Below are 12,248 nucleotides of genomic sequence, written 5' to 3'. Positions count from 1 at the left end.
CCTATTTTGTGTTTATTTTTAACTGCACATTCCCAAAATGTGAATGCACGTTAATGTGCAATTTCAGAGTATAATGCATTTTAATCGCAATGATCCTTGTGACCAGAGAGTAAGGGTGATTTGCAGGCCATGCTATTAGAAGTTTTGTGTATACAGAAATGAAAGGAGGCATACAATTTGTACCAGCTACAGGAAAGATGCATATACGGTATGTGTTCGGCATCCTGACAGTCGGAATGCCGACACTTATATTACTGGTGCCAGAATACAAATAAACTTTTACTTAATCAGTGCTTAAAATCGTACAATGTAGTTGCAGATAGAAACTTATACAACAACATATGAAGATATGTACAAAAATTGGAACAGTTCATGCTACGTGCACTGTGTCAGGTTATGTAACAATAACCTTTCACTCAGTAAGGAACATATTTCAGTACTTGACAAAGGCCTAAAATTCGCCCCTGCCACTAAACTGGACAAGTTTAATACATACCTAGACATACATAGATTCACCAGGAAATTAACCTTGAAAAAATTCTTCCAGAAAACACCATCAGTGCAATACAAACAGACAACAGTTATTAACACACGGAACACAAACCCCAATCATGTTTTTATCCTTCACATATGTCAGGACACCATATTTCCACATTCACAAGCATGCTGGAAAGAGATCTTTGCAAACTAAGTGATCAGAAACGTAAACATAGACAAATGAATATGACCAAAAAAGAGCTCATAGCATTAGAAGACCTAAAGAACTACAAGGAAATAATAATCAAACTGGCAGACAAGGGGGGAGGCATAGTGATCATAAGCAAAGATATGTACATGCAAGAGGCCAAGAGAATACTTCAGGACCCTACAATTTACGAACACCCTAGTCATGACCCCACAAAAGAGTATCAGGTACAACTTAGGACACTCCTGCAAGAAGGGTTAACAAAAGGAATTTTAACCACCAAAGAATTTGAATTCCTTGACACACCTCACCCCGTTATTCCTGTGTTCTACCATCTGCCTAAGGTGCACAAAAACACCACAAATCCACGAGGTAGACCCATTAAATCGAGTATCCAATCATTGACGTCCAATCTTTCCTGGTATGTAGACACGTTTCTACAACCCTATGTCAAATCACAGAAATCATATTTAAAAGACACAAACGACATTTTGTTAAAATTAAAAGACATTACTTGGCAAAAAGACTACTGGCTCAGTATGAGTGATGTCACCTCATTGTACTCTATCATCAACCATTCACTAAGTACCATGAGTGCTAAACATTTTCTCAATAATGACAACTGACCAGAAAGATTTTATCATCCTCAGCATAATGTATATTTTAACACATAATTACTTATGGTTTGACAGTGAGTTCTATCTACAGGTAACTGGGACCACAATGGGGACGAGGTTTGCACCAAGTTACGCAAACCTTTTCATGAGCCATTGGGAAGATCAGTTCATTTGGGCCAATTACGAACTTGACGCAAACCTCGTCCTCTGGACCAGATTTATAGAGGACATATTCTTTATCTGGCAAGGCAATGAAGGATCATTACAGAACTTCAGTTACATCAACAGCATAACCACAATCTCCAGTTCACTACTCACTTCAGCAAAACACAGGTGACATTCCTTGATCTCAACATCCTGATTACAGACAATCAGATCCACACAAATACTCACCATAAGGCCGTAGATGTAAACAGCTTCACCCTGGCAACCAGTGGGCACCATCCAGACTGGCTCAATAGCATCCCAATAAGCCAGTACCAGAGAATCAAACGCAACTGCTCCAGAGATGGAGATTATATAAAGCAAGGAAACAAACTGAAAGCCCAACTACAGGAAAAACAATATGAGATAACCAAAATAGATTAAGCATTTAATAGATTCAAAATGACAGATAGAGAAGTCCTTCTGCAGTTAAAAGACAAGACTTATTCGATAGAAGACCTCAATAACATCTATTTTGTCACAGACTATAGCAGCCAAGCTACACGGGTCAAGCAGATCATCAAATAACACTGGCCAATATTACTCCAAGATGACATTCTAGCAGGAGCACTGCCAGACACTCCAAAGGTAATATTCCATAAAGCATCCGACTTAGAAACCAAATTGGTAAACAATCACATAGATCTGACGAAACATACACAAACAACCCTTACCCAACTATGGAATAGTAAGAAGGATACAAATAAAGGAGGGTTTTATTTCTGTGGGCAGTGCTCAACCTGCACTACAACCAGAAAAAGGGGTACGAAATCCATACTCACCTTCACATCAACCTCCAATCAATTTGAATGGAAAATCAAGGACATCATTACCTGTCACAGCAAGGGGGTCATTTGTATCATTGAATGCCCTTGCAAAAAGCAATATATAGGCTGCACCATTTGCCCATTAAAACAAAGACTAGGTGAATACATAAGGAACATCAAGGCTGGATGTGATGTACACCCGATATCCCTACATTTCAAACAGGTCCACAAATCTGATCCCTTGGGACTAGAGTTTGCTGCATTAAGATTAATCAAATAAAAGATAAATTAAGCGCTTGAAATTGGATAGTGTAACAAATGTGTAGCACAATACCTGTAAAAAAGAAGGTGGTTAAATGATGTTTATAGCCACTTTTGTAAATTTGTAGGACAAGCAGTGTATGGGGTTCCGATATAAGCCAGTCAGTGTCCGTGCGGTGGAAGGTAGCACTCGTAACTAACTTTCCCTATCTCTGCTTACCTTCCAATCTTCACGGCAGCGTTGCCGGCTGGTTCCCTTGACGCGTATGTTCACTCCGTCTTCCGCTTACTGCAGTGCAGAGATAAACGATCTGTCTGTTTGCTGTTGCAGTGCTGGAGCATGTCCTTCATGTGTGCTGTGTCCAAAGCTTTCCAATGCGTTTCAGGCACATATGCCCTTTGTCAAGGATAGCAATGATGAGCAGTGATCTCCTTTTATTCAGAAAAAACTTTGATTGATTAGACAAAATGGAAATCACCTGGATTTCCTAATTAAAAAAGGAGGTAACCATATGTTGTTTCTCATCATGGTTACAAATTAGGTATTGTGCTTTAAATGTGTATGTGTATTGTAATAAAATATAATATTGGTAAAATCAAGTAATAATGATTATGTAAATAAATGGAATGATTTGAACAATAAAATAGAGGTGTATGTATTTACTACATTTAAAGAAATGCTTTAAATTCAATTTCAATGTTTAGTCCATTCGGTTGCAGAGTCTGCATATAGTAAATCCATTCGGTTTCTTTTTTCTTCAAAGTTTGTGTTATGAGTCCTCCTCTCCAATGTTGGGAGATTTTTTTAATTCCAATGAATTTTAAATTGGTGGGATCTTTATTATGAAAATCTGAATATAAAGCATACCCTTCCACCACATAACCATGTTACCAGGTCTCTGTCCCTCCCGCCTCAGCCATCTCTACCTTGCTTACTTCCTGCACTCAGGTCCCCTCCACACACTCATGCCTCATGTCATCTGTCTGTCTCCCCTCTCCCCTAGATTGTAAGCTCCTAGGAGCAGGGTCCTCCTCCCCACTGTCTCACAGCCTTCTTCTCTAGCACTTCTATGACAGTCTTCACCTTCGGAGCTGTACTGCATATGGAGAATTGTGTTGCTAATTGTCACTTGTGTTCTGTTTATATTTTGGTTACTGTATTGTAATGTAATGTTCTGTGTACGCTTTACTGTATGTACGGCGCTGCGGATCACATGTAGCGCCCAATAAATAAAATGTAGTAATAATAATAATCAATAGAGGGGAACTGCGAGCCATAATTACAATGGACATCCTGGCACCCAAAGGTCTAAATATAGACAATGAGGTGAGGTCCATAATTTGTGGGTAAACCTATGTGAAATCACCACGCACTAACTGTTTATATGTTTTAAGATTAAGACTACCTGCCAGTGTTTTTATTTTTATTTTATTATGGCCACCACTTCTTGTGTACCTTAGTTCACAAACTATCATGATATAGATGACCACATGGCGGCAACAATTACCCTCTGTGAATATCGGCAAAGTGAACTATCACTACAGTATGCTTACATTGAGATCGCCACAACCTTATTTGTCCTATAAGTAACATATTGACCTAACAGGATATGAGCCCTATTAAACAACAAAGTGAACACAACACAACAGATACAGTTGAGTTGTATAACACTCACTGATTGGACAATTTATCCAAACCATCAATACCTGATACTGCCCACACAGCAACATTAAGTGCATCATGTTAAACAGCTCCTGCAGTAGTTGATTGACTGGATGAACAACCAATTAGAAGGAACTATTAGGAACCAATCAGATGGATAGGTGGAGACTGACAGTCCATTTAAACCTCATGTTATTAATCACTTACTACCACAACTCCCAGAGGAAGACCCTATGTGGGTCGAAACACGTTGGAGGCATATCCACATTATCATTGGAATCCTTTCCCCGTATTCCCCACACCAAGGCACTGCAGCTTGAGACCTCTGTATCACGTGAGCGGCCCCAATCACATGTGGCCATTATCACATGACCAGGAGTAAACAGAACACCAGGACGCTGGAGCCGAGCACTGGTACCCGCTGACCAGAGGATACGGAAGACGGACGGGAGGAGGAGCGATCCAGCCACAGAAGTGACAGGAAGACAGGTGTGTCTCTGTAACGGAGGGGGAAGCAGGCTGCCAGCTAGTACAACCCCAGTCCGGAGTCCCTGCACCCTAGTCCGAGTGGTCTCCTACCTGACAAGAAGACACCTCCAGCCACCATGAGCAATACACCAGGACAAGTCATCACCTATATTAAATTTGCTAACTAAGAACATCCCTATTGCATGCAGTGGAAGAGATGGCGGGATGCCGCTGTTTCCTCCCCCCATGCTCTATCACTGACATTGACATTATTAATATATCCATACCTAAGGGTCTCAGTGCAGATGACTTAGTGTGTGGATTCGAACGTTATTGTTACGTAACCTGACACAGTGCACGTACATATCTTCATATGTATTGTAAGCTTGAGAGCAGGGCCTTCCTAACTATATATCTGTCTGTTATTACCCAGTTTTGTTCAATTAATGATTACAATTGTAAAGCTCAACGGAATATGCTGCGCTCTATAAGAAACTGTTAATAAATAAATAAAATAAAATAAACATGTTGTTGTATAACTTTCTATCTGCAACTACATTGTACGATTTTAAGCACTGATTAAGTAAAAGTTTATTTGTACTTACTACTGCAGTCTATTGTTATCATCCTCTCATTCTATGATTACAAACCTCATATACATAAAGGTCTAGCGCTGAATGTTCTATTTTATTTGTACGTGTTTAAAGGGAGGACACCCTTTTATTCAGCAGCTCACCAAAACCATTAGATCACCCGGTGCACTGTGTTTATCCATTTTTCCACTGGTGCCAGAATACCGATACCTGTCAGAATCCCGGCGCCGGCATCCCTGACCGCTGGAATGCCGAAGGTAAGTAACGGGGTTGGGGGGAAGGTTAGGGTTATGTTTAGGAGTTAGGGTTAGGCATTATGGGGAGGGTTAGGATTAGGCAATAAGGGGGGAGGGTTAGGTTTAGGGTGTGGGGAGGGGGAGGTTAGGTTCAGGCACCAGGGGGGGAGTTAGAGTTATGCACTAAAGAGGGAGGGTTAGGGTAGGGAAAGTGGGAGGGTTAGCATACCGACCACCAAGTGTCGGTATGTTAACCCTGTCGGGATCCCGGCTTTGGGATTCTGATCACCAGGATCCCAACTGTCAGTTTTTTATACCGATTCCGCATATAGAACAGGGCAATGATAATGATTGGTAAGAAGACCTCATTAATTCACATATGATGATTGCCAAATCAATGGTACAGCTGACAACACTGGTATTTTTAAGCACACATATCAGATAATTGAGGAAATGATTGTTGGTGGCAGTTTACAGCATTAAGTGAAATGATCTGCCAGGTATAATTTTTTCCTTGCTCACACTTAATTGTGCTTGTGTCTTGCTAACTGAGTGATTGTCCACAAACAGTAGTACACACCTGAGAAATATTTTGCAGCTCATATTATTTTTGGTTGATGTTTACTAATCGGACCTGTTGACTGATGCGACCATTGCCATTGATCAAAGATGACATTTCTTCATCTGTCAGCAGCTTCCAGAATATTGCTAGCTACTGTAGCTTGGAAAGCATGTCTACAGGTCTTTGGGATAGTAGATGTAAAAGCTGTGTGGCATTTTCATCTGTTATCATATGTCATCATGGGCTCTCTGGGGGTCATTCAGACCCACTTGCGAGCAGCAGCACGCTCGCAAGCGGGTCGATGTTCCCCACTGCACATGCGCACGACGGAGGGAGCACCGTCGTGCGCTTGCGCGAGACCCGGGGAGCAACGGGCTTTCCATCGCTCCGGGTCTCGCACCAAAGGGGGCGTGCTGTCGATTTTGATTGACAGCACGCCCCCTTTGGTGGGCGTGCTGGGGGCGTGCCTGCCAGACGGAGGCGTTCCCATGGGAATGCCTACCGTCTGAAGCCGGCCCCACTGACATCACTAGTGATGTCAGTGGGAGTGATTTTGGCTCTGATAGAGCCAAAATCACTCCAGGGCTTGTGGCAGGGAGACCCTACCGCAGGGTCTCTGTCGCAAGTCCGATGGTCGTGATGGTCAAGACCATCGCGACCATCATCATGGCCGCTCGCATATGCTGTGGGTGGTCATCCACAGCTATGTGAGCGGCCAGGAGGCCGCTCCATTTTCATGGAGGAGGGCCCTGATTCAGAGCGAGCGCTCTGGTCAGAGCGTCCGGCTCTGAACCAGGCCCTCTGTACATTGTTTAGAATAACTTAGAGCCAATGATCGACTTCCACAAAGCAACTGTATCCACTGACCAAATTGTTGTCTTTGCTACATTTCTATGTGTCTGGTTCTTTCTAAATCATAGTAGCTATAATGGCAGGATGTCCCAAATTACTTTGATTCATGTACCCAAGTGGGTACTGCAGGCATCCCTGTTGTTTCACAACCATTGTATTCATCTGTGTTATGAAGCTAATGCAAAAAATAAATGAGCAGAACTTGTTTTGATGAAGTATTGAAGCAAACCCCATTCCCATAGAATGTTAAGTATATGCTGATACTTACTTGGTTGTTATGAGGATTTAAACGTGAATTTGTAATAATGTAATGGAGGAGAAAGTGGAATGTTGTTTCTTCACCACAGAGATATCGTCATAAATGTATCATTTTGAAGTCTTATGGATCATTTATTGTAAAAAATTAATTGATTCCATTACTTAAACCAGTATTGTTTGGACATGACGTGTATGTAGCATTATTTGATGTATTCGTATAAGTATTTTCTAACATATCAAAAAACAATAATGTAGCCTACTTCAGTCCATTTCTAAGTGGTGTTTTATCATTTTAAATGAGGTGATTAAAATCATGGTCTGGGAATGTGATAGCTTACCTCTTTTCTCTGGTCTCAGCTACTAACAAAGATAACCATAATCAATATTCATTATATGCAGTCTTAATACATCAATACATATATAAATTTTCAACAAGATATGCACATGGGTGTTTTAATTCCTTCACTACACTGTAGGATAAGGGTGAGAATACAATAAAATCTGATTAATATTACTCCTGTTTTCATCTGTTTAACTTCACTTTAATCATAAAAGCTGTGATTTTCTATGTAATCACTATACACTCACACCTGTTATTTCACTCAGGGCCTTGTGTCTGGTCTGATTGCAGTCCTGCTTTCACTATTACATAATATTCTTAAGGCCCCCATACATCAGCAATTGATTGCAGCAATCGTGCAATTTGCAGTCGACTGTATGTTGCAATTCTGCAATCGACTGAAAAAGGGAAAGATTTTTATACACAATCGATTGCAAATTGCACAATTGCTGCAATCAATTGCTGATGTATGGGGTCCTTTACTCATGCTTGGTTCACATTTTTTTTTTCCACGTATAATCGTGAATAGGAGCTACTATGGAATTAACTTTTTTCTCATATGATTTATCATATGACACATAGACAGTTCTCTAATAGCTAATTTCTATGATTTCACTAAATACTGTGAAATCCAGTCTATTTAGATATGCAGTGGAGGCAGATCTTCATTAGAATACTGGAATATCATATTCACAGCAACTAAGCCTTTCAGGGGTATTCAATTTGGAGCGAAAATTTCGTAATCGGCGATAAATTATCGCAGATGACGTCATTTTCACCGATTTTCAATTATCCCCGTATTCGAACCTGCGAAAAGGCTTTGTAAAAAAACGGTGATAACTTTTCACCACTGAATAGGTGGTGAAAAAAAGTGCAGAATTGGGGTTTATGGGTGCAGGCTTAAAAAAAATAGCCTGCAACCCTGGGAATGTCATTTAAAAATAAACTGTCAAAAAAAGTAAAAAAAAAAATTAGGGACACCCCTAAAAAATTATTTAAAAATTGGGGTGAAAAAAAAAATGGAAAGACATGTTTAAAACATTGGGAAATAGGTTCAGGGCTATTCTGCAAATATGTGGCAGGTGTTTTCTAGAATAGGCTATTAGCGGCAGGTGCATTTTTGCAGAATTTTTTACAAATTACTTTAGGTACATAAAAAAATTATAGTACCCACTTTCATGTACCCCAAATTTGATGGGACCACTTAAAAAAACGAAAAAAACAACCTAAGTGCTCTTCTGCATCACTTCTTCAATGTCGGAAAAAATACACCTGCCGCGGCTATTTAAAACCCCCACTTTCATTTGCAGGCTAAAACAGGGGTACCCATAGTGATCCCCCATGTTTTGACAGCTTTAGGGGGGTCCTACAATTTATTCCAGGTAAATCCCATTTTTTTTTCGCCGATCCTATTGTGCCGGCTCCCATTTTCGTAACTTTTTAATAGAATACGGGCATAAAGCGGCCGCGCGCCCGATACTTTATCCCAGGAAAATCAGCGATGTGGAGCGAAAAGACCAGCACGGACTTTTCGCTCCAAATTGAATACCCCTGTTTGTCTCACTGTAAGCTAATACAAGGACACACGTAGCCGTCCGCAGTGAAAGTATGCAAATCTGGCAATCGCTAGCAAAACATTAGTACGCCCACTATGTTTTGCCGTGCGATCGCGGTAAGAAACTAGACGCCCACCAGCCTGAAATAAGACGCCCACTTTTCGTTTGTCAGACCTGTCATATATATAGGAAGTTCACGTAATAATCGGTAACATCAGCTGACATCGGACTCATATGCACCGCTTGTGGTTGACGTGACCCTGCCGCAGGCACAGCAAGTGCCTCTGTGTGTAATGACACCTTCTGCTACGTAAGCTGATGATGCGCCTTAATTATGCATGCCCATGAAACGGCCTTCAGACACACAGACATGCCAGCATTCGCCTGACCACCCCCCCATCACCACCCACAAACGGCACTTCCTGTCACTCCTGCTTGTGGGGAGTCTGAGTACTGACTGCGATCACTTCACGATCGCAGTGACTGGTTCACGTATGCGCACTTCGTCTTATGCACATGCGCAGAACAAAAATATTGGCGGCTACTGAGCGAACAAAGCCTTGTGACCAGGTCTGAATCGGACCTTAAATCCCTGCACCCAACACAACACCCCCACAGTACAAGGGATGGTGGCCATTTCCAGTGAAATGGGTCATGAGCAGATCTCTACTGATAAAATAGTACACAGACATATAGGTCACTGTTTTCATGGGCAGGATCCAGAGTGCACACTTCATTTATCTTCCCCATTAGATCATGGGACACATGGCCAATAAGGTCCAATACAAGATTGGATAATTATGGGAAATCTACAGGGAGCTTGTATCAGTGTTACAGTATGTCTTGGGTCATCTGTTTTTTATAGATATGGTACAGTATAAATACTGTAGGAACTGGTGAATAATATGTCTGAATTATATTATCTGATATATAAGATAATTCTGAAATATATGTTACTGGCTAGTTAATGTGTAGGTAAAGGTAAACTGCATAAATGCATACAGTAGCATATAACAACATCCATATGTTCTAGTATTTGAGCTTACTATTACAACTGACAGGGATTACATTGGCTGTAGTGTGGAGAGTCATTTGTTTATGTAGGATAGTATTTGAAGTTTTGTGAGAAGTAAAATGGAGGACAGTGTGTGCTAATAATGTGTGTTTAGACATAGCAGGCAGAGCCGGATTTATGGGTGGAGTACCCCAAGGCCCACCTCTACGAGGGTCCCCCCCCCAGTTGGAGGTGCTCCGACCCAGCTCTGGTGCCAGCAGCAGCATGTCAACTGTTGTCGTGCTGCTGTTGCTGGGGATGAGCAGAATTAGTCCCAGTGCTGTAGGAGTCTTCCCCCACTGCACGCATGGCAGGAACAAGGTGGACACCAATCCCTGACTGGGCATTGTGCGCACACTTGTCTGGGAGGGCAGAATTTGCGATGTGTGGACTGAGCTGGTAGAGGAGGCTATTGTGCAGACTGGGTGCCCTGCCATTAGGCAGGGCATGCTGCATATGTATGCATCGGGAGAGAGGCTGCAGCAGGGATTCCCATGATCCTGCCATGTGCTGAGAGCCATCTGAGTGCATCTCCAGCAAGGAGCGTCAACTAGGAGCACTGTGTCATCTCCCAGCCAGTAAATAGCCTTATTGTGTGCAATCTACAGCTATGTTCTTAGTCATCCTCCACCAGCCATGATGTTATATCAGATTCTGTTGTTCCTTTGATTATCATAATGCATTGTGTGCCCATGCCAGGAGCAGCTTAGACCACTCCACCCTGGATAGAACTGTGCAGCCCTCAGCAGGCATTGCCATATCTCATCTTTGGGTTGCTGCAGTTGTCTCCACGCCAGAGGGGGTGCATCCTACAGCTGGGAGCTGATGTCACCCTAGGGCAACCAGTACCCCTTTTTCTGTCTGCCACCAAGGTCTCCCATCTCAGAATTGTCTCATCACATCTGTGTCTGCCCAGCCCAAAGCCCAGGATCCCTATAGAGATCTTTATGTCTTGACTGTTAGTTGCACCTTTACAGGATACATGCAATTCCCTATAGATAATCTGGGGAAGCTGGTCTACTGAGATCCACAAGGTGGGCTCTTGGCCACTGTGCATGTAGGACCTGCTGCTGTTACGCCATGGAAGTGCGAGGAGAGGAGGCGCAGACACAGCCAGGTGGGCGGTACTGACAAGAGTGGAAGAGCCTACCTTCCTTAAGTGCCCTAGGCCACCCCAAAGCATAATATGGCCCTGATAGCATATTATGCAATCTAGATTATATACATCTTGCAAGCAATCTTTCTTTATATAAATGTAATTGCACTTGATGTACTTTGAATACATATGATAAACTGGTACTCTGTGAGTAGTTTATTAATAGGTTATTAATTATGACCAGTTATTTAATGGTCAATATTATATTTGCTTCACTATTATATGGTAAATACTGAGTGCTATTGAAAAGAGAGTGAAAGATATAGCACGGGAGTAGATAATATTAAATAAAAATATGAATATGTAATTTTTCATGTCCCCGCAGACTTAATCTTTAACACTTCCCACCTTAAAATTACAACAGAGAAATAGTTTTATGCCGTTTTTAATGTACACTTTTTAAATATCACTGGAAAATATAATGTTTTATCAATATTGTGTTACTAATTCAACTGAAAATCTGCAACATTGTAAATAACAAGTAACATATTTTGTTGTAATGCATATTATTTTATTTTATATACTTCATTTATGCAGATAATACAGAGATAATATATTATTACAGTTAATAGCAGAACATACAATATGATGCAATGAACAAGCAAATTTAAATATGTATGAAGACTATTACTTATTGAAACTCAAAGTATATAAATTAGTTTAAAAAAAGCATATTAGCACAAAGCCACAATACGCAGTTTATTTCCTTTTTTTTATTACAGAATGTACTTCTGTTTTCTAAATATAGTCTATAGTTTATTGTTTTATTGCATTTTGACTGAAATGGATGTTTATGTTGGATATGACAGCAAGTTAGACACCTGGAGGCTTTATTTTGGTATTACAATAAATCATAAATAATGTACAAATACGGATTAAATTTGCAACAAAGTCAACTAATTATTGCAAAATTTAGCCTTAATAATAGACACCATAGGGGTGTATAAGCACCTCACTCTGTGTTTATATGTGGCAT

Source organism: Taudactylus pleione, unplaced genomic scaffold (assembly GCF_031769625.1).
Source record: "Taudactylus pleione unplaced genomic scaffold, aTauple2 ptg000457l, whole genome shotgun sequence".
NCBI lineage: Eukaryota > Metazoa > Chordata > Amphibia > Anura > Myobatrachidae > Taudactylus > Taudactylus pleione.
This window is presented reverse-complemented; position numbering follows the sequence as displayed.